The sequence below is a fragment of the Toxotes jaculatrix genome, chromosome 6 (genome assembly GCF_017976425.1).
Source record: "Toxotes jaculatrix isolate fToxJac2 chromosome 6, fToxJac2.pri, whole genome shotgun sequence".
Classification (NCBI taxonomy): domain Eukaryota; kingdom Metazoa; phylum Chordata; class Actinopteri; family Toxotidae; genus Toxotes; species Toxotes jaculatrix.
In genome coordinates this window covers 14927619-14952390 of record NC_054399.1, presented here as the reverse complement: position 1 = coordinate 14952390, position 24772 = coordinate 14927619, and the positions used below count along the sequence as shown (strand labels likewise).

The following is a 24772-nucleotide window of genomic DNA, read 5'->3' as shown; positions in this document are numbered from 1 at the left end:
TGTTGATATTAATGCAAATCATGCAATGGTCTTAAATATGAATCCAGGAGAGGAGAAGTCATGGCATATATCATAGAGCAAGGTAAGGAATGTCAAATTTATCTGCATAAAATGTGCTCAATTAAGTTTGATTCATTCATTCATTCAAATCACTAGTGAATGATGCTTTACGTATTCTGTGATTGTTCACCCTTAGTTAATGTGAGTGACTAATTAAGTTTCATCTGCACAGCTGGAAAGTGCACATGCCACTTGGTGGGACCATTATCCGAAGCACCTCACAGTAAGATGAGTGCCACTTTAGCATAGTGACCTGTGAGGAAGTTGGCCTCTAACTCTGGCATTGTGAGTAACATGCTGCAATCACTAAACTGCACAGAAGACTGGGCCAGTGAATTCCTGTGTTATGGTCACATAACCTGCAAACTAAGTCTTTGTAATATTATGCAGCTCTGACGTTTTATTGTGACATTGAAATTAGCCATGGCACTGTATCACCCCATGATTTTTTGTTTGTGCATTTACAAACTACTTTTTAAGTCGTAGCTTTTTCACATATTTCATATATTTCTTTAAAAAAATGTGTAGGTGAAACTATGTGCTAACAACAAAATGAGACACTGATCACAGTTGAATAGGTCATTCATTCTTCATTTTGCAGTTTTTTATTAGTGATGTTTCTGAGCCTATTGTTTTATTCAACCATGTCCTCCATTTTTTTTATTTTTGTAAATAAAACATTTTATGGTCAGCAGAGGCATTAAAGGTCACATGAAGATTTAAAAAATAATTTATTTCTTCTGGAAACTCATGTTCTTGCACTTGCAAAAACTGAATGACATTTTTAATTGACTGCAAAAAGGAACTAACAGGCTACTTTTTCCTACTGTTTTTAATGACATTTCTACCTATGTTTTATTGCAGACAACGCATACAAAATTCAACACAATACAAGTGTATTTCAGGGTTACGAAAGATGCACATTTTAATTGCACAATAAAAGTGGATTGGAATTACCTCTTGGCACTCTTGACACAGTAAATTCCACTGTAGTGCATTATCTTTATCCCTAATCTAAGTCAAAGCTTGATCAGCGTATCACATGGACTAAGTAACACTCCTGAAATTGCCAATCAATGAATGGCCTTGTCCTCCTTTTCTTCAAGCCAATGGCCCCTGAATGCCAGTGTTCAGTGCAAGGTGACAGACCACTACCTTTCCACTAATTAAACCACTCATCCAGACACTCTGATTGGCATGTGTATCCCACACACAGAAGGACATGTTAAGGAAGTGAAAAAGGAGTTAGGGAGAAGCAAGGTCATCTACGCAGGGCACGGAGAGAGAAGAAGAACATATGTGAGTGATGGAACGGAAAGAAATTGGAGGAGTAGAGAGAGGCCGTGAGAAAATCAAAGACAAGGTGCAGTCTTTCTTGTTTTCAATGGAAAGTGGACCACTTGTCTTATCTTTATTTAGACAGAAGGAAAGCTGAAAATGAGACAGACTTGAGCAAACACCAGAGGAAAAGTGTGGGGCATGAGGTCCAACCATGGGTGTCATTTTATCAGGAAACAGTCAGACATATCAGCCACAATAATTTCATACTCATTCATCACTTGTTCACCATAATACACTCTATCAAGTGTCCACAACAATTTTTTTTGTTTTTTTTTTTTTCAACCTTTTTTTCCTGCTTGGCTAACTTCAGATCTATAACATTACTGGTTATTACTGGTTCACCAGCTGGAGAGTGACAGTGCTTTACTATGCTTTGAGACTGACAAAGCATAGTGAAGCAACTAATTGACTAAAGGCACAACACAAATGAAAGAATTCAGCACCTCTGAGTCTGAGATTAGCCGAGAAAGATTTATATTAGAAACCAGTGGATTTCACATTGTTAATTCTGCAACCCCGAAAAAAGCTACTGCAGCTGAGACACACTGGCTTCTATTAATGCTTTGTAGTAGCCAGCTTTTTCATTACTGTGGTCCTTTCTGATTCATCCACCTTGAAGGCACGACAAGGTTGCAACAGACGTATTACCCACAGATTATTACATGAACTGTTTCATTGATTAGACTCACTGATGTAAATTAAATGTATGGAAATGTACACCGCCCAAAAAATAAATAAAAATCTTTCTTCACACAGAAAACATATATAACTTAGACGGATTACAGCATAAAATATGAGAACATCATCTAGACATAAATATGACTATCACACTGTGACAGCAAACTCATTCATAAAGTTGTATAAAATCCTAAATTTACAGCTTGCCCTGTGGACTTTTGGCTCATCATGTCTGATGCCCCCTTTCTAACCTGAGCACACATTATCAAAGGAATGTCCAATTATCTGAAGTAAAGGCAAAGACAGGCAAAGGACAATCAAATTATCAAACCAGGGTCTTAAATGCTTTTGTTCGGCTTAAAGGTCACACATTGTCCTGTATAGCTCCGTGCGTAGAGAATGACCTCAGCGCTTCCAAGGTTAGGAGTCTGATCCCCTCTGAGGCCACAAATAATGAAATAGCTGTCTCTTGCAGGGTGATTTCTGGTTCTTCATTTATACATCATCACCTCTTTGTTCCACCAGTTCATGATACAGGAACAGAGAGCAACAGAGCTGTATGACAATCACTGGCACTCAGTTAGAACATTTAGGGCTTTTTCTATTCATTTAAACATTCTGAAAAGACGGGGGAAAAAACGTAAACAAGAGGCTGTGTGGACAGTAAAATGAATTCATCAAACTGAGGGTCTGATGTACAGTGTGATTTGCAGTAATAGGCTAAACATGCAAAAACAAAACTATGGTCTTTAATTTTTATCAAAGCAATCAAAATCAAAATGCATATTCTATATCTTCCCCATTATATTTCCATTATATTTGCCTGACAGATAACTTTCTATATAAAGTATAAAGAACCTTAAATAAGTACACAGCTACTCTCCCCACATGGGCACTACCAGGTGTGAATGTGTCTGTGAATGAGTTAGTCCTTTGAGAAATTGACAAGTCAGTGATTTCTTCGTCTTTCCCGATATCCCCCTCAACAGGAACATCAACAGTGAACTGAATGGATGGAAGGATGGTCTGATAGATGACAGTAAGGTATGGAACACAGAACCTATATTTTTCCAGTGTCAGTCAACAGCCAGTTCTTTGCCACTTGACACGCCTTGACACAAATCAACGCATTAAGAGAAGCATGAATGGCCAGGTTCCACCAATGTTTGTCCCTATAAGAGCATCTGAGCAACAACATATAGTGTAGAGGAAAGTAGCACTGCCACTTTAAATATTTGACTAAGTAAAACCTGGAGCTGAAGTTGATTGATTAAATGCCCTAAAAGTATTTTTTCTTTCAGATTATTTTATTTATTTATTTATTTATTTATTTATTTATTTATTTATTTTTCCAGAAGGCAGCCAGCAGCAAAGTCAGGACGCAGAAAATGCCTCAAAGCTTGTGAGGAATTTAAATGCATATGAGGATAATTTAAATAGGCTGACTGTTACTCACCTTTTATATATCAATATATATGAAATTATATATCAAACTGATAACTTTTTTTATAGTTGTTTTACCAGTATTTTCTTAAAGTAATGACAATGGAGAATCATCATGACAAAACTTATTAATTATTAAATATTTTGTGCAGTGGAACAAATAAAATTTATCTATAGTCCCGTCAAAAGAAACAGCATTTCCCAAATTCCTGCGATTTCAAGTGTGGAGAGTGATACGCACAGTGAACCTCACCTGTAATTCTGATGAGAAGATATAATGCTTTATCTTTAAGATGTGCCGGCTACACCGGGGAGGGGGAGGCTTTCTTGACTCAGTGTGCAGCGTGCATTGGTCTGTTTCATGCTACTTTACCTCCCCTCTTATCCCGGGTAACGCAAGGCTGACGATGCTACTGGACGACACCTTCATTGAGGCGTGGGTAAACAGCATGACTTCATCACGTCAAGTGAAGCGCTGCAAAAAATATCCTTGAAGGCAAGTTGCGTTCCAGCGTAAACCCTAATTTAAACAAGAGGAGAAATGCTCAACAAACAAGCGGCAGATCTTTGTGATAATGTATTACACGGTTCCTTTAATAAAATTGTAAAACAAATAGAAAAAAGTCCCGAAATCAAGATTTGAATGCTCATTATGATTCAGTGTATATTTATGGTCTTTTTTTTTTTTCTCTGTTCTGTTCAGGGCAAATATTAAAACAGCGTGTCATGAAGGAAGAGGGGGGCAATGAGAGCAGAGGGGAAAGAAGATGGAGAGAGCCGTGAGTTGAGGGGTGGCTGAAGAGGGAGGGCCGGACGCATGACATCATTCCCTCAGCTTCCCTGCGCGGACAGAGCTCTGGTTTCTCCAAGTGCGCACGGTGGCTGCTGCTGAGGGAGCGACTCCTCCTGCCGTACCCAGACGCGTCCTGAGCAACCTGCGCTCTTGGGGTGGATTAAAAAAAAACAAAAAAAAAAACATTACATTAACCCGGCAGAGGAGCCCCTGAACCGCAACTCACTGGACCTGCCGCAGGGACGCACACATTTAACACAAACCCGGGGATTATTGCTTGTTTCAATCATGAAGATGTGAGGGTTTATAAGCTGTGAAGAAAGAAAAAGGAACTCCGAGGCTGACAAAAGGTAGGCATACTCTTTTTTTATCCTCACTCTCCTCAGCTACTTTTGTCTGCCAGTTTTTTCCCCTCTCCTTTTTAACAGATCTTAGAATTTCAGCCAGCCACGGTTTGAAACTGTCTAAACGCTAAAACAAAAAGAAACAGGCATGTTGGCATTTGGTGCCTGAGCGCACGAGTCGTGCGTTACCCTGCCGCTTTAACACCCGTGCAGAGACGCAGGCAAGTGCCCAAAGAGGAGCATCATTTCAGAATACTGCAAAGAAGCTTGTTCAATCTGCCATGGAGCTTTACCATGGAGAGAGATGCTCGATAGTCCCGGACTCAGCGGGAGACCCGACTCTGCCACCGCAAAGCTGCTGCTGCTAGTGCTGCTGGTGGTGGCAGAGCAAATGTGCTGCTTGTGTGCGAAGGATATCCATCATTCCGAACGACACGGCTTCCCTTTCAGCCCCCCCGCTGAGAGTTAATTACAATCTTAATCTCCCAAATAAAAGAAACCTGGGTGGTTCTGTAGCAGAGAGAAGAACGAATATGTCTCTTACACTTGTATGCGCCGTATAGCTTTGGAGCAGAACGCATATTTCTGAATCATCTTTTTTTTTTTTCGGGCGGAGGTGTGTGTGTGTGTGTGTGTGTGTGTGTGTGTGTGTGTGTGTGTGAGTGTGTGTGCGTGCGTGCGTGTGTGTGAGAGACCAACAGAGAGAGAGAGAGTGAGTGGAGGGAGGGGGGGGGGGGGGGGTGCTCCATCTAGCAAGTGCATCTCCACAGGGGGGTGTTTCATTAACCGAGGCGACCATGAGATGCGTTGCATTAGAATCCACTGATGTGAACATGCCCGTAGATCATGACACACTCAGTTCCTCCTGCAGGCATCGATCGGAAATGCCATTTTCGATATTTCATCTCTCTCCCCTGTCTACCTCTCTCCTCTCCGTTTGTCTTTCGGACGCGACGTTAAAGCCTTAGCTGAACACGCCGGACTTCTGAGAGTGCTGTAGTGTTGGTCTACACCCCTGCACCGGGGTTGCTTTTGCGCATCACGTTGTCAATGGCGTGTAGAAAGGAGTTGGGCTCATTTCAAGGTGCGCCACTCGAGCTTTCCACAGCCCCGCCGAGGTGGAGTAAGCACAGCAATGACACTGACTTTTTGTAAGTGCTGCCCTTGTTGAATGCTGGAAACTCCGACCTGAAATGAATGCGCTCCAGCGTATGGAGACCCTGTTTTCTCCGTGAAAATTGGCAGTATCTTTGATGTTGTTTTATGCACAGTGAGAATAAAACTCGCTCATGAATGTCTAAATGTCAAACTTTCGAATTGGGTATCATTTTTAAATTACTCTGCTTTTGCTTTCTGTGTTTCTTTTTCTTTTCTCGCTTTGTGTTTGTTCTTCGAAATTACGCACAGATCTGCTGCCACATAAAACGGTTCCGTCAGTATGAAATGATATAAGATAATGATAAAGTTTTATATGATGTGGAAGAGATGTGTAGCCATTATTGGTCTTAAACCAGTGCAAACACTTCTCTTATTTTGCTCTCTACATCATTCGGATTTATTATCTGAAAGCATTAGGGGAGATTTCTGACGTCTGATTTGGATATGACAGCAAATTGTTTTTTAAAGACTCGTGTTGAAACATTTGCCACTGAACATTCTCGTCTATTATTCTTTTTTTTTTTTTTTTTTTTTTTTTTTACCGAAGTTGTGCATTTTCCATCTTGTTCCATCTCCTGTTTCGATCGCAAATTCGAGCGCATCGCGCGTCTGCAAAGCTCATAAAAGCCAAAGGAGAGAACAACATCTCACCAGCGCCCGGGTTGTTAGAAGAAAATGGCTTTATTCATTTTTCTCTGTACCCGTGGTAACTTAGTTATAGCTTTTTTATGGTGCCTGGAAATGGCTTACAGGCTTGCACTGCAGTGTAATGTAATCAAATTTATGATGTTGCTGTGTATTACAGTTCGCTGTTATGCTCCGTCACATGAGAAATTTGGAGTGACCCCACCTCTCCCCCAACACACACACACACACACACACACATACACACACACATACACACACACACACACACACACACAAACAGCAGGATGCCCAGGAGCATCAGAGCAAGGCAGGTAACATTCAACAATGGATTTTTATGAGCGGGAGCACGCACCCCTTGCTTGCACCCAGCCACTCTGGAAATAATCCACAGTGCTTTCTAAATTATATTCAGACTTATGCTACCACAGATGTATTCTGGCAACCAATCATATGCTTCTTGAGTTTTGCCTTTTCCATATTTCATGCACATTTTTTTTTCTATAACAGTAGAAAGTTTGGGCTCCTGCAAGGAAGACATTAAAGTATGTGGAGCTGAACCACAGTGATGAAACAAATGATGTAATGCATGAGTTGGTGTGTACAGCTTAACACACAAAGAGACTCACCGAGATCTGACTTCATTCTCTGCTTTTCTTTGTGATGTTATATCTTTCTATGTATGACTGCACCCTTGGGATTTTAGGCTACTATTTGTAAGATGTTAATATTTCGGTTTGTTCTGGTCACCATTTAGACCATCACCGCTGATACTGAGATGCGCTGCCACCCAATGATCACTACGACAGGAAGAAGTCACTCACTCTCCGCTGTCGTAGCAGACAGGCCTGTGGAAGGACAGCCATTACCGGAGTCCTTCTCTCAGACTTAATGGGCTGGACACGTTTTATGAAGCGTCTCCTCACCCAGCGTTTGTTCATGGAGCAATCAAATACCCATGTTGGACATGGATAGAGTCCACACACTCTAAAAAGTACTGATCACTGTGGGTTCCTTCAATGTCTAAATGGAGCCAGTGAGGATAAGGCTCTTCATTTTTTAAAATAAAGGATTTCTTAAGGAATAACCATGTTGTAGAATTAAATGAATTATTATCAGACTCAAGTCCTTAAAGATACCTTGTTGGGGATCTTTGTGGCCCAGGGAGTCAAGGTGTAAGGTGGCCCAGGTTTGGGTCCAGCCAAGTGTGTATTTTATTTATTTATTTATTTTTTACCTTTCATAATATCACACTGCACTGTCACAGGCTTTCAGAGAAACTTCAAAAGATGTAAATTACAAACTCCCTTCATGAAGCCTGTTTATTTTTTAGAGTTCACTGCATCATAGGTCACCTTTTAGAGGTGGCGCTTGGTAAATGGAGACGAGCCAGGTTAGTTTAACTTGACATCAATCATGTTCAGCCTCTCTGTATGTATGAGATGGGTAATTGAATGGCATGCTTAAGCAACCGTTGTTTTCTCCTGCAGAAATGCACTTCAATCATGTTCGCCTGTCACCAGCTGGGCAGCAAAGATAGCTTCAGGAATGTCAGGGAGGCTTACATTGCAAATACATGTAGTGACAGACATGCACCTGCTTACACACATGAATATATATTTTTATTACATTTACAAGGCGAGCTATAAGTCACGCTCTGCAGTCTCATTACAAGCCACCAAGCCTAAGTGTGTGGCCATGTCATTAATGCAGTCAAAATGGAAATAGGTGTGGATGGCTTGCAGAGCTGTTTAAGTGAACCCAAACATATAAAGTGAGAGGAGACAGAAGAGAGAGAGAAGAAAATATTCAATCATAAGCACACTTTATGGAGAGCTTCGCCCTGCACTGCGGCATTCTAATTACCAGGAGAGCGCTTGTTAGTTGTCACCTGCGGATAAACATGTTTTTCCCCCGCCTGTGGCAGAATTTGAAATTCTAAGTAGCAGAATGTCAGTTTCAGAGTATCCCATCCTCATCGCCACCCCTTGAGCCACATGAAAACACAGAAAAGTGATTTGTTTTCAATACATGTGAATGGTCAGGGTAAATAAAACCAGCAAAAGATTGACATCTGTAACCAACAAACTCCAGTAGTTGGCACTGCAGAGGTAATTTAGAGTGAGTTGATCATTAAAGAAAAGCAGAGGAGGGGGTAGTGTAATGTGACAGAGCGGTTTTTTGTGCTCAGCCTTCTGTCCAATGGTGCCATATTGTACAGTAAATCTTGTCAGGAAGCATATGGTCCTCAAATCCATATGCAAATGAGTGCTGGAAACAGCAAAGAAAGAAATTGTCCTTGCGTCTTTTGAAGACTGGTTTGTCATTTCAACTGGCTCAAATATAAGCTCTTTAGGAGAAGTCTTGACTGCCAGAATGAGGGCAAAAAATGCACTATTCACAAGTTTTTCATGAACATTCTGACCTGGTTTGAGCCCACCGTGGAGCTTGACACTTTAATGGCTTTGATGTGTACACATTTTCCTGCTACACGCCAAGATGTCAGGAAGGGAGAAGATGGGCATTCCCAGAGAAATGCAAGATTTGTCCTCTATTTCTGGGAAAGAGATGAAGGACACTTTTTTTTTGAGAGGGATGGGGGTAAAAGCCCCAGGGCCTTTCTCTTCCTGTCAAATATGTTAAGCTTCATTTCAAAACACCATACCTTAAATCAATGTCCATTCATGTCTGGCAGTCACAGTGCCTATCACACCAGTGTGACTGGTTTTAAGAGGCAGGAGGATGTTATCTCACACACCTGCATTTCCTGCTTGTAAGGTTTGATTAGGCTGTTTTCAGAGTAATCACAAAAGCGCATAGAGTGGAGGGAAAAAAATGTAACCTTGTCATGGTTCATTTTCACTGTTGAGGAGAACACATCAACATCATAATCACCGAGGGAGTCTTAGATCAGGTTAAAGCAGCATGTTAAGCATTCAAAGGCTATTTACTCAAGGATAATTGCAGTGGTAATGTGTGTGTTTACAGAACCTGAGAATATGCCAGCAAATGTTCAGGTGCAGTCAAAAATACACAGTCACACAGGGGAAATGTCAGTGTAAGAGGGAAACTGTGGTGCAATCTGGCCCATGTCGCAAAACTTATTCATTCATTTTCTACCGCTTAATCCGTCAGGGTCACGGGGGAGCTGGAGCCTATCCCAGCTGACTATGGGCAAGGGGCGGGGTACACCCTGGACTGGTCGCCAGTCAATCGCAGGGCTGACACAAAGACAGACAACCACACATGCACACACTCACACCTAGGGGCAGTTTTAGAGTAGGCAATTAACCTAACCCATGCATGTTTTTGGGGATTGTGGGAGAAAGCCGGAGTACCCAGAGAGAACCCATGCAGGCACAGGGAAAAAACAAAACTTATTATTTTATTCTTCCACCTTCCATGTGAAAACAATATGTTTTTTATATATATATATATATATAGACACACACACACACACACACACACACACTGTCTGACACTGACACACTCTATTGATGGTGCAACATAAAAAAAAGCTTATATTCATTTTGTCACACCTGGTATAATACTTCGTACTTCGAACTGTGGGTCCCATAATGCTTTGCTTTGGGAGCTCTGAAAAGGAATTTTAGCCTGGTATTGTCATGGGGTAACATACATTCATTATGGCTACTTGAACTTCCCTTTCTTTAGTCCATATTTGTTAACATTTTGGCAAACTGGCACAATTATAAGTACGCCGAATTAGCTATCAGGAATTCATTTTTGCAACGTACCAATGGATGTGCTGGGAACTACCACAGGGCTAACTTAATACTGAAGAAAACTTAAAACGTGGTGATTCTCAGGCGAGGTCTGGCGTTACAAGTAGCGTCTTTTTTTCTAAGACTTCTAAGTGGATTTATGGACGTTTATTCGCAACGGACATCGGCGTTGATGCCCGCCTCGGAAAGCGTAAGTCTAAAAATATGTGCATCATGTATGTGTGTTCAGATTTGGCCTCCAGAAGGTTTATGAATTTTGACGCAAATTGCGGTCATCGGGCACTAAAAGTTTTAAAGTTGCTACCTGTATTGCCTTTCACCTGATGCAGTATCTTTGCCTCACGTGACACCTCTGGTTTACAGTAATATGACTTAAAAAACTTAAGTAATAGTATTTTTCAGTGTGTGTAGGCCTTGGGCTGTTGCATCCAAAGATTGCAGAAAGCTGGGGATGTGAATGAATGATGGCTTTGATCTCAGCTACAGCTGTGCCCATTTCAAAAATTCTTGCTTTCTTTCATGCTTAAATACTGCTGTACTTTGGTGCCAAAAAAGAAATATTCAAGGAAGGTCACATTCCCAGCAATTACACTGAATGATGTGGTGACTAGCTTGTCAAGAGACACTGTAGCTGTGTGTTACTGTGTGCCTGTATGAATGTAAATGTGTCTGTTTTTACTGTGGTATTTCAAAATCTGCAGACTGGGAGTAGATAATGCAGCATACAGACATTTAAGGATATAAAAGTCTATATTAAAGTAGGAAGGGAAATTGTTCATATTCTTCTCTTTATTTACCAGTGGAAAGATTCAAATAAGTAACAAAATTGCCCATGTTTTCCTTAAAGCAGACAATTAGGAAACCTCTCACTGGATGAGACAGATGTAAATCTCCTTGGGGAGAGAAGCTTACAGAGGGTTATTCGCCACTGCAGCCGCCACCCGCTCCCAAGGGTCGTAACTCTTGAAGGTCACGGTAGCATTTCACCTCCCTCCTTTTCTAGCCCATGACAACTCCAGTGGGTATTGCCGGATGTTTCCCGCCATGCTGGGGAGTGGGGGCTGGAGATGACGGGGGTCTGTGAAGATGATGCATCTCGACAACGGCAGGGATAACAAAACACTGTCTGGCCTGTTTACTACTAGCCTGCATCACAGTCAAAGACATCATAAAGAATGAATGATTCATGCACTGTCTTGGATAGTCATTTATCTTTAATTCAGAACTGTAAAGCATCAGCCATGGTCCTCTTGTGGCGTGGCAGGGTAGTCACCGGGAGTGGGTGGATGGTTGAAGGTGCAGGGCGAGGAGAGGGAGGAGGTGGTGAGAATGTCATGCTAGACCAGGGCAGAATTAAGACAGAGAGAGGAGAGCATTGGCGGTGGCCTTGTACGTTTCATCTGCAGGCCCTAATAAAACCCTCACAGGCCAGCATTGATCTCTCCCAGAATAATCCATTTAGACTGAGCGTGCCTGGCCATGTGGGGCCTCTTCAATTATTTATGGCAGAATGCTGTGCAAGCTTCCGTTGGGATGCAACAATGTGCCCTGGGAAACCTGTGAACTGCGAATTGCAGGAGAGGAAGGGAGATGCAGAGGGTGGAAAAGAAGAAATGGCAGATGGGTGGAGGATGGAAGACTGGCTGGAGAGAGATGTGAGGAGGGACAGAGGAAGGGATGGAGAGGTGGAGGAAGAAAGAGATGGAGGGCAGGTGAAAGGGATGCAGGGAGAGGTAATTCAGAGGGAAATGGGAGGAGGAAATAAATAAGGAACAGAGTGGGAGACTGGAAGAGAGGGAGTGAGATGAAAGATGGGAAGCAAATAGGGGAGAGATGCATAAAAGAATGGCAATAGAGGGTAATGATAAGGAGGGATGACAAGTTAAGGAAGAGAGCTGGAACAGAGCAGATAAGGGGGAGGGATTTATGAAAGCACACAAAGAATAAAAAAAGTGATGGCTGAGGGACAGAAGAAAGAAGTGATGGTAGGGAAAAAAGTGGAAGGGAGAGGAAGGAAAGTTGGCAAGGGGAATGGATGTAGGGATAAAAGAATGAATAAAAGAAGGATGAGAGAAGGCTGTGAAAAGGGAGAGAGGGACAGGAATGAGTGGGAAGTAGGGGGAAGAAGAAGTGGGAAAACTGAGACAGACATAGAAAAAATGACAAAAGGATGAAGGAAGAGAGATACTGTAAGAGATGTAAGGAAAGGAGGTAGGAAAAGAGAGAAAAGTAGGTGAGGAGGGTATAGGGAAAAAAGATGAGCTAGGGAGGTGAGGGAGCATGAGAGGAAAGAATTAGAGGTAGAATTATAGATGAGACAGGGAGGAAGAGATGACTGGAAATGAGGCAGGAATAGATGGACAGGAAGGAGGTCCAGGAGGTCGAGGATGGGACCTTTTTAAAGCAAGCATGAACAACTATTGATCATGGCTAAGATATGGTTGCTATTGTGCTAAGTGGAGACATGTTGGCTTGACTGCCTGTACAGTTGCTCATTATTTCTGCTGCATTCACCTTTGATGCAGTGTTGTATAAAAAAAAAAAAAAAAAAAAGTAGTCATTTGTCCAGCGTTCTGTGGTGTTTATAAACAGAGCTATAATGAACGTGAAGTCTGTCACTACGAATATATCATCGTTTTGTTGGAGCATACTGAAACTGTACGCTCAGAGCTACATATCATAAACTCCCCACTATTTGCTTGGTCTATTCTTCTATTTGTAGTTCACACACAGCTCTCATAAATCCAGACAGATTTGTCTTACCTGATTCCCCCAGCGTTCACCATCAAGCTCCCCTCCTATTCCTGTAATTCCCAGCACCCTATTAGGCTTTCCACCCATCGCCTGCTGCTGAATCTGGATGTCTGATCCGGTGGAAGACAGCTGGAATTGAAATTCCCATCTGTATGGTCGAGCGATTATGTCTGGAAATTTTTGAGAGGGTATACCCTTGTTTCACAAGGACTCTAACCCTTGTGAGCCCTCTCAAACATTTCCTGAAATATAACAAACCTTTTTAGTTAAATTTTACAAAGATTTCCTATAGAAATAGCTGCTGTACATGTATCACTTTAATTCATTTACTGTATTTTACATTATTACTGTATTTTAGAATTCCGTCTGCATTTATCTTTTTTCTACCTTACATTATATCGAAGACATTTCATTTTTAATAATATTTAGCACATTCTCTGGCAGCTAACACTAATTTCTCACAGCAAATAAAGAATAGAACAAGCTGAGAGTACTCAAAGGGATGGGACTGTCAGTCTAGCAGTAGATCAGCAAGAATGCAGTAAGAAAAAGGAAAAAAAAAAGGACCTTGTAATGACTATTACGTAGCCTGTGTCAAACAGCCTAATCAGATGGGCTAAATGGTGTAGTGGCGAAACTATTAGTGAACGATAGCATACCGGCAGGTTTCTGTTTAATTAGTAGAACCCCATTTCCCACCACCTCTGAAGCAGCCGCCAAGGATTTATTGTTTGTCCAGAGACATTGATTATTGGATTCTAGTAATTGTTTTGCCTTCGCTTGATTAACAAACCTGTGTTTTCTCCAAAGGCTAGCTCAATAGCAGGCTTTAATGGCAGGACCCCAGTCCAACTCCTAACGCTAACCTTTACTATGATTACAAAGGGTGAGAAAAATCTTCCTCTTTTTTCAAATTTTTGTGTCAAAGGGCAGTATTGTTTCCCTCGGTGGGTAGGATCATAAACTAAGGTGAGTTTGTCGAATGGTTCCATGCATAGACCTGTGTGTGTGTGACTGTGTGGGGGGAAGACATCAGGAATATGGAGGATGTGAGGGGGTATGGGGTGGGAGGTAAGCATACTTATGTATTACTTCTTTCATAAACCCTGACACAAGCAGGTTCTTACCCTTCATTAGATGCCTGTCACAGATGTAGGGCTTTGAACCTAGCATTCCCTCCACAATCCCATGAAACCCTGACTGAACTCTGACTCATATCACAAGAGATGGTGATTGGAAAATCCAGCTTGTTCTCTTTACAGTGACGCTGTATGACACCCAAAATTCCTGGAAGGGTGAGGACATTTTATTTCTGCAGTATAGTAGTTTATTCTGTCCAGTATCAAGAAAGAGTCTGCATCACCCATACAAGTATAAACTCATACAGTGCCTCCTACTGTATATATATATTGTATTATGAGACCGTTGGCACAGTGCAAGCACATTGAGAGCTTTGTGGTTGTTGGGCAAACAGGTCGAAAACTGCATTTCTGAGTCTGATGCAGATTCAAACTCTTTCTTACTTGATCATTGATCATGATTTTATGACCACATTTTTTGTTTTTTTGTTTTTGTGGATGTAGAAATTATGCAGGCTACCTTTGTGACATCTCATTTAGAGCCCCGACCTGCATATTGTGTTGCTGGTTTTTACCTTTTTGCTGTCTGTGGTTTGCGCTGTTAGCTCAAACCAGCTGCTGAGGCAAGAACAGGATGCTGAGGGAGAGGAAGAACGAGGTCTACTTAAAGGTAATTTATTTCTGCTGTCGCTTTGTTGGGTGAAGAGGAAGTGACAAATGCGAGCTGGTTGTTTATGAGGCCTGGCTAAGTGCTGGCAGGGCCGCTTTCCTCTGAGGTAGTTGGCTCTCTGTTTAATTCATGTCCTTGGGAGGTGCATTGCTTTGTGGCATAGTGTGTGGCAGGCGAGCTAATGAGAGGTGAACCTGTCTGATTCTTATTCTCCGTCTGCCTCCCTTGTGCCTTCTCCCTGCTTTTGCCCACTTTTTGCCCCCGTCCGTCTCACTTTTCTTTCCTCAGAGTCTCTCTTGACCTCTTTTACCCCCAACTCTTTCCTTTTCTTTCAACATCCATCCTTTTCTGTTTTACTAATCTGAGCCCTGGAGTCAGAAAAGCAACAAAATGCACAAAGAATCTCCTTCCAATCGCCCCTAGCTTGCCCTGCTTGTCTGGAATGGAAACATGGAAATGGAGAACCCTCCCTTTCATCACTTCCTGCCAAATAAATCAGTCAGACCTTTGACAAACCCCAAATAGGACTGCCGATTTTTCAAAGCTGCCCCGTTCATCACTTTGATTTATCTTCCCAGAGATGGAAGGCATGTTTTCTTCCCATGTCATCCTTTTTTCTCCCCCATATGTTTACGGTCAGTGAGTTAGTGGTGGAGGCTAGGTCACTGCACGCTGTCGTCAGTGTTTGAAAAGAAAAGCAGCTCAGTGTAGCACCAGTGTCTAGGCTGTGAGTTCTAACACGCTCAGAAAGATGGACAGCAGAAGGACAGGGTGAGCTGAAATGTCGACCTCTGCGCCACCTCAGCTCAACTACATCCTCTGCCTTCTCTTCCTCCTCCTGTATACCTTTGTAAAGAGCTGTTTTAATTGACACTAAGAAAAAAAAGCTCTCTGGTTATCTGGCCGCCTGCTCCTGTTTCATGTTAATTGAGTTATTTTTTTTCCCTCCTGTTCCTTGTCCATCATTCCTCTTCTCTGTGTCTTTGCCTCTTGTACTCTCCCTCCTTTTCTCTGTTATTGTTTCTCCCTGCCTTTTTCTTTCCATTTCCTCAAGCTCGCTCTCTCTCTCTCTCTCTCTCTCTCTCTCTCTCTGCCTCTCTCCTGCTTCAACTCAACACCATCCCATTCCCCACTGATTGCCTGTGTTGTTTCTCCCTTCCCCTTTCCTTCTTGTCTAGCTATTTACATCTCCCAGTTGCCTCCCCATCTCCCAACTTGTTTCCCCTGCGTTGCTGTCTCCTGACTTCAAAAGTTTTATGTTTGCTTCGTGAATTATGAAATGAAGATCTCAACTAAATATAGATTCAGTTTCAGAAACAAAACAATGAAAAAATAAAAAAGGTTAATTATTCCACAAATGAATAAAACTTAGAGATATTTGTACATGTTGAATAATTTACCCTTTTTACAGTAAATACCATTTGTGATGAATGTTTTTAAATCATTAGTCAAACACAAAGGAAACATGATAATAGTGCTGTTCAAGTGTTAAACCATCAAATAATTTGTACTTTCTTAAAAACATTTACATACATTTCATTACACATTAATTAACCTTATTTATTCCAGGTAAAATAAGGTAAAAGTCATGATAATGGTTTCCCATAATAACAGATTAGGGTTTAAAGACATGATCTTCAAATAATTTGCACATTGTTGCACATTGTTTTTCACATAACTGATATTTAATAATCATTTACAAAAGATGTGTGCAGTAGCCTAGAAATGACTTTCAACAACATTAATGAAAGCTCAGAAAAATATACTCAATTATTTACATGTCTGGATGCATAATGTTTAATAATTAATTTTTAATGATTAATAAATGACGTACAAGTGATCACAGGAAAATCGGTGCTATCAGAAAACAACCTGTCCAGCTCTGGCGCTCCTGAAGTTGACCAGCTCCTCCTCCATTACTGAGCTATCTGTACGTCCATCTGACATCACAGAGATATACTTGGTTATGGGATGTTTCCTGCTCTCATCCTCAGCTCTGCGGTACATGAAGAGTTTTATTTGACTGACACTTCTGGACGTCCTTCCTGTGTTCAGGCCCTTCGGACCTGAAAATAAAAGTACTACATTTTCACATAGATCTGTTAAGATAGCCATCTGTAATGTACCTCCCCACCTCAATACTTTGCGTTTTCATCCATTTCAGTGTGGTCATAAGCGGGTGAATCTCACCTGTAACTGCATTGGAGGTAAATGTTTTTTCAATGAACCTTTTTTTGAGCTTGTTGAGTGCCACAACCCAAATGTTAGTAAGTTTAATTTGTTCACAGATTACACATGGCCAAAAATGGCTAATGGCCAAAAACCTAAAGTATATGAGCCAAATGTTTGTCATTATATTTTAAAAAATGTTCGCAAAAAATAGGTCATAGTATAAAATCAGCACAAAGATATGATCTGGCAAAACAAAAACATGAAGAGTACCTGTTTCACATGCTGCGTAGTTTAACTATGCATTATACTACTGCTGTCAAGGCTATAGAGTCTTTCTGTATGTCACCTTCCAAAAATAGCTCTTAAGTGCACAGCATGTCATGGGACCCTATATACTGTTCCTGGGTCAAATGCCAGTCCCACTTAACATTGATAGTCACCTGTCATGTATTTTTTATAGCTCTTAGTGCCTCTTCTTTTTTTTTTTCCATCTGTCATTCCCTTCTTTCCCTCCCTTACCTCTAACCAGCCTGTCCTGTCACTCTGAGATGTGGCTTTAACCTCAGGTGCAGTCTTTCGCCGGCGCCCTTTGTTTTCATCTATTGTTCTTAAAAGCGATTATGACCATCAGACAGGCCCATTAAATATTTAGCAGAGCTCAGGCTGCTGCTTTCATTGGCTTCACAGGAACACTCACCACAGATGTTCAAAGAGTCTTTCTCTGCAGCAGGGACATGCAGAGATATTTCGAGGGGCAGTTGCTCAATTAAATAAAAGCCTTTAGAGCGTGTGTGTTTGAAGGGCAGTGTTTGTGCATGTGCTACTTTGTCCTTTAGATATTGACATACAGATCTCTTGTGTGTGTGCAATTGCATGTAGTATATATCTCTGTTTGTGTATATGTGGTATGTGTGCAGTATTTACCGCTATAATCATTTCTCTGTCTGCCATGCGTGTGTATTTGTCAGCGGCTGCCCTTCGGATTACTTCCCTGTTCGATATTAGAACATTTATATGCAAGTCCAGCCTCCATTTCCACTGCAGGAAGAATTGGAATGATCAGTTGCTTGAGAGGACAGTAAATAAGCTCCTCTGATATTGATTTATCTTAAGACATTTTGGGACAATAGCTTCACAAATGATCTCTCTTTCGCTACATTTAAGAATCAAGTTGAAATCTCAGCGATTGCACCCTTGTGTGATACTGTATGTCTACACAAGAGCAGACGCATTTTATGTCTCACTCTATTATTGACTCCCTGTGGAAACCTATAGGGGACTATATTGAAATGATAATGTAAACTTGAAGATGTAATTCCACAGTAACAAAAACAATCATATTTTTTTACATATGTATTTGTTATCTGAGTAAAATTGAAATGGAAATGGAATTTACATCTTCACATACTCATATGGCAGTTCTTAATTTGAAAATGAAAATGTGACCTGATTTTCAATTTATGCAAGCAATAATCAGGGCACAATTCAAACTAAAATGCAATGCAAATACAAAATACAACAAAGATCTAACCTGCTCTGCAGCGGACAATATTCAAATGCAAAAAGTGAAACAGCGCCCCCCCCCAGCCTGTTTGTATTTACATTTCAACATGCTCTTTTGGTGTCAAAATGAAAATGCAGTCTGTTCATCCTCTCATCGAGGCCGGTCTTCAATTAGGACGTCAGTCACTCTCTGTAGATGGGACACCATAGGCTGCCTACCAGAACTTGACTTCTGCGGTCATTGAGTGATAGTTAAAATGACAGGTTGAAAGGCTGTAACATTTATTGTTGTTTCACCATGTCCTTGCAGCATAACAGAACTTTGTTGTCTCAGCTGTTAGAAGGATTTGAACAGCGAGCAACCAGGGTTTCAGTGTTTTGCTCAGGGATGTTTGGGTTGTTCTAAAAATGAAATGTGATGTGCCAGTTATGAGACTTCCAACCGCAAGTCCACCCTACCGGTTTGTACTATTACATTAGATGTACCAGAAATTGTGTTTCTGTATTGTGGCTTAAGATACAGCCCTGTCTGCTTGCACTGGAACGTCACTATTTTTCAGGAATTGCTAACTTAAATAAGACATACTGACTCAGTAGGGATTGGTTTGTATGTTCTCTCTCTGTGGGTTTCCTCTGGAGAGTTTCCTCTCACAGTCCAAACAAATGCTGGTTAGTTGAATGGGAAACTGTTTTTCAGTCCACAGATTTATTAGCCACCTGTACAGGTGTACCCTGTGTGTGTCCCAGTGTGTGCTGGGATATTCACACACCCCCGTGAGCCTAAACAGGCTCAGCAGTTTAGAGAATGGATGAATGAACAAAATTTGACTTTTACTGGAAACAAGAGAAATTTTCTCACCATATTGCCAGAAATCTAATTTAACGGGTATGAAAATCTCCATATTCAAATCTCTAGTTGTAAAAGTTTAAATAGTTTACTGACTTGCTGTTTAGACACTTTGCAGCTGATCCACGATGAAGTCATCACTGAATGGCTGAACTCAGAATAAATGAACCCCTCCCTTTAGTGGTTGTTGTGGTGGAGACAGACGGTCGATTAGTCTACCTCTGTCTGGTTTGAAGTGCTCATTCACTGCTGATGTCACTTCCTGCTTACGGATAAGATTCCCTACCAGAAAATACTTTGAGCAAATTGTACAAAACTACAGTATTCTAAAAATAAAAACACCAAATACAACTGAAAACAAAAAAGCACCTCATTTTAAGGCTGAGCAGAACATTAAATCACCGGTGCAGACCAGTGCTGCAGCTAAGAGGTATATTTCAAAGACAGTGAAGAGCATATTAATACTTACGCACAAGTGAGGTATGTTAATTGACGAAAGTCCTTGGTTTTAATGGCTATCTAGTGGTGGGTACTGAGAAGAAAGTGACAAGCCATGATATGTGCTTGTATGGGGCCAGCCAGCTAACCCTCTCTTGCTTCCAGTCTCTTTGAGTCTTTGCCTAATGACTGATAATGAAGAGGGCATCTTTGCAGAGATGACATGTTCACGTCCTCTACTGGAGACACACACACACGCACACGCACACACAGCGTGGACTGACTGCCCTTCAGAATACTAGACCTGACATTAATCTTTAAATGACTGTTGCTTCTTCCACAAGACTTTCAATCCATTAGTGGCCACATCTTGAGATGTAGAGAGATTGCCAGAGAGGAGAAGGCAGGGAGGATGCAGCAGAGTGTGTGTGTGTGTGTGTGTGTGTGTGTGTTGCGGGTGCGACGGAAGGGATGATGTCAATGATAATGGAGGATGAGGACAGAGGGAGAATGAAAGAGAGTCAGAGACAGAGAGCGTGATATGGCGATATTGAGAGAGAGAGAGAGTGAGACAAAGAGAGGACACAGGCCGTTTTATAATCCTGTTCATGGCAGCTACTGTACTCCTCTATGGGCAAAGGTTACAAAACATGCTCCCACATTTTGTTTTCCTTTGTGACTCCCAAAGTCAGGGGACTAAGTTAAGATTTGACAAAAAAGAAGTGAAGTCTCTCAGATATAAGGATAGGCTTACTGGACTGGAAAAAGTCAAGTGCCTCAAACTACAGACATCTTTGTTGATGAGGACTGCTTAGAATCTGTTCATCTGGAACTGATCCCATCAATGACAGAGTCCAGAAAAAGATGAGACATTGTTTATCTGAGATTTGATAAGCTGAGTTCCTCAGCAGATTAGATTAGAGTGCGACTAAGGTAGTATTTTACATGCTTGTTGTTTAAAACAGTTACCTATAAATATTGCATGAGTCAGAAAAGCAAATGTTCAAAATGCCAAAAGTCTACGAGTTCAAGTATTCACAGTTCTCTTTGCAAAAATTTCATTTAAAATGTACACCTGTGCTTAAAATGACATCTAGTATTTGGATGTCACGGATCTGTAAAAACTGGGCCTCTGTTTTCCCTCTGTATACACTCAGTGAGGAAGAATTATTTGTGTTCTTGTTTTACAGTCTTATCACGAAACATACTGTAAGTCTGCAGTCAAAGACAGGCTGTTATTTAATCCATGATACAGATTTTGACCCTGATAGTAACTTCTTTTCAGCTATTAACATTTCCTACTCTTGTGAATATTACAACGAATTCCAGTTCAGCTACTTCATGGAATCATTTCCAGTTGAATGTAATCTGTTTTCAGTTTTCCACAGAAATATTCACGGTATCAGTATAAAAGTTATGATCACCTGGTACATTATTTATTCTCCTTAAATCATGAGTTTTCTGTACTTGCTTTTACTGAAACATGGCTTACCAAAGAATCTAAAGGACTAGATCTTCATGAACTGCCATCATCTAACTCTGCTCTCTAAATTAGATAGTCAAGGTCTGGTGGAGGAGTTTCTGTCTTTGGTGAAGTGGCAATGGATAGATGGAATCAGTTTGTGTTTGTTGAAATTTTGTCTTACCAAAAGAAAAAGAAAAAATGTGGTCATAGGTTGTATTTATCAACCACCAGACAGTGACGTTGCTTGTTTTACAATTTTGAGCTAATAAATACGGAAAACAAAACATGGCATACTCTCTGGCACTTCAGTATTAACCTTTTTAAAAGTGAAATTCGTTCTCCATCACAAGGTTCTCTGAACCTTTTATGCAAAAGTTATTTTTATCCCACTTTTAGCAAACCTACTGGGGTAACAAACAAATCTGCTCCTTAGAGCAGCCAGGAAAAAAGTTCTCCAGTGATCACTTTACAGAATCTGAAAGCAATACTAAGGCTTCGTGGAAAACTCTTAATCAGCTACTTCAAAGAAAACACTTTCTTTTAACCTTTACAGATGCAAGTTCTACTTATATTGATCCTTTTGATATAGCTTGTAGGTTCAATGATTTCTTTTCATGTGTAGGTGCATGTCTTGGCAAAAAGACAGTTGATACAAAAATACACTATAAGCTTTTTCTTTCATGTCTCATTGAGGGGAGTGGATAGTCAGCAGGATATGGTTGGGTGTTTCTGGGCAATGTGAATTTCTTGTTATTGTGAATGACTGATTGTCCAAGAAAATCAATAAACACTGGATTACAAAAGATAAAGGCAGGAAAAAAAATAGTCAATGGACCTTGAGTTAAGATTTTTTTTGTCTAAATTCTGTTCTCAGTGTCAAGGATGAACTTTCACGCTCAAAGAGTTAAGATGTATTCCCATACCTCCTTTCTCCCGGTTTCTAATACAAATACAATTCCACCCCTTATTCCCTCTCTCCAGCTCTACTCCCCCTTCTTTCCTTCACTCACCTTCCTCTCTATTGTTACTCTCACTCACTGCTTCACATCCTTCTCCTTTTCTTCTTTCCATCCCTCCCTTGCTGCTCATGTCCTTCTTTCACGTCTTTCTCCACACACTCTATCCATATATACCTCTGCTGCTTCTTTGTCCACATCTTTTTTCTGTTCCCGCTGCCTTCAATTCATCTGTCCTTCCTCGCCTCTCTCCTCTATTAATTCCCTCTTTGTTCACTTCTCTCTCTTCTGCTTTTCAGTCTCTGCAAACTTCTTTCTCACCCATTTTTCTCCTCTTTCTAGTTTTTCTCTGCTCATTCTTCTATTTTCTCCTTCTCTCCCTCCTCCTTCCTAAGCCCATTTCCTCCCTTATCTGTCCTCTTACCTTTCTCCCTTTCCTTCCCCACTTTGCATCCTTATTTCCTCTCCTGCTTCCTCCTTTACTTTTCAACCCACTCTTCTCTTCAGCCCTCTTCTGTTCCCCACATCCTCCTATCCCCTCTTTTCCCCCCCTCTGCTCCTCCAGCGGTGAGCTATAGTGACTCTGACATCATTACCCTTGTTGTGACAGGTTTCATTTGTACCCTGTGGACCTATACATCAGCCTGACTGATAGTCCGGGGCCTGGGGCCAGCAGCGCCCCGCCCAGACTGGGACAGAGTAACAGACAGAACGGTCCTAAAAACCACTCCAGCTTGGGTACCACTGGATATTTTTCCATTACTCGTTCTGATATGTCAAACTCAATGCCGGATCAAAACACACCCTAAACTTTGCCTTGCTTGAAGTGTGGCTGAACAAAGGAAAGAAGAGAAAATTCAGAGGAAAAGATGTCAAAGTGGAGCTGGCATTGTTTGACTGACAGATGATCTCTGGAATGTGTGAGAGTGGTTAGCAAGGATGGAACCAAAAAGCAAGCCATTAAGTGTGGCACTTAGTCTTAATGTCTTATTTCTCTTAATGGCAGAGAAAATGTCTTTCGTAAAAAAAAATTTTCCTATGATAATTTACCTGTTTTTACTGAATTAGTCACAGAAAATTAACTGGTTATTTTAATCGTGTGTGAGTCTTGAAATATTATTACATCGATTTGTATTGTTTCTAATGCAGTTTCAAGGTTGTTTCAACAATTATTCTGAGCCAACCCACAGCAAAATATTTCATCCACGATTGTGCTCCCCCTGTTCAGTCTTATAACTCAATACAAATACGAGTTATAAGTCAATACAGCACACAGCTGCTTAGCTCTCCTGCATACATTTCCCAGATTATGCATGTGCACTGTTTATTTTATATTATTTAAAGTATGAATATAGAATTTTATAGTTATGCTATTCTAAGTAATGTATTACATTTATTTAAGCAATTTAGTTGCTGAATATGTAGTTCATTTTGTACTTCTGTAGGTAATGTTTGTCATTTTGTTGTCGAAATTATCTATTTAAGATACATAATGTATATAAGTTCCAAATGAACTGTATTTTATAGCTTGTAAAGTCTCGAGAAGAGCTTTGAGCCATTTAACTACACATGTACAGATGAGTTCAGTTTAGATCCACTGTTTAAATCTACTGTCCCACAAGAAGAAATTTCTTTTTGCAGCAAAGTAGCATTGAAACAATAACAACACAACAAAACAATAAAATATAATTTGAGCACACTATACAAAGTGTGTGTAATAAAAAATGAATTTGTCACTGGTTTGATTTCCAGTATAACGGTCTTTGCTGTTATTAAATAAGTTCATTATGTGACTCCCTCAAATCAACAAAAAATACAACCTACCATATGTTGTACTTCAACAAAATGACATAGTGTAGAATAGCTTACAAAGCAACTGTAGTCAGCATAAGACTAAGTAAAGAAATGCATGGCTGCTTGTTTTTTTTTTTACATTGACAATATAATGCATTATATTTTAAAAGCACAGTGTTTGATAAACACGTTTTACATGTGTCAGTCTGTCCATTCATTTATATCCACTGAGAGCTGCAATCAAGTAAATCTTGATAAGTAGGTCCTCATACATATTAGCAGTCGTTTGGAAATTATGTGATCACTCAGTTCAAGGAGCATCCAGTTTAAATTAGTTTTATATAATTTACTCATCAGTAACACTAGTTAGCACTACCAAAGGAGACGGTCTTCCAGCCAACCCCGTTCATCTCTGCAGCATTGTAAACCCAGCCAATACATCAACAATACCTCCAGACTGCTCACTTCCCCATTGATCTGTGGTCATATTAATGTGCGGCTTATGAGCTCGCCGTCATCCTTTGTGGCCAGACAAAAATGAATCCACTTGAGTGTGGAGCGTTTAATGGCCAAACTACCCTGTTCCTTCACAATGGAACAGATCCCCATTGTATTCTTTCAGTTGTTCAGACTAGAAAGCTTGGAAAAGGACCATCAGGGAAAAATCAGAGGAGCTCTTCATTTTACAGGCGCCTGGACCCTCGTCAAATGTAAAATGGAAGTATTTAAAGAGTGGGACTGTGGGAGAGGTTTGAACATAAAAATAAGTGGTATACAGAAAGCAAAAATCCTGCATCACAATATTTTTGTCACGCTTTAACAGGATTGCATTTTTTGGATTTCTTTTACTCTTTCTTTTTTAATTTTACTCCCTTATAAATTGCCT

General features: G+C 40.7%; 1 protein-coding gene across 1 annotated transcript in view; it reads left to right on the top strand.

The window, feature by feature from the left end:
• Positions 1 to 4546: 4546 nt before the first annotated feature.
• Positions 4547 to 24772, top strand: part of ptprsa (protein tyrosine phosphatase receptor type Sa) — a 223589-nt gene continuing 203363 nt past the window's right edge. The window contains exon 1 of the mRNA XM_041039589.1: positions 4547 to 4665. The gene's annotated coding sequence lies outside the window, so the exon portion shown is untranslated. The remainder of the gene's footprint in view (positions 4666 to 24772) is intronic.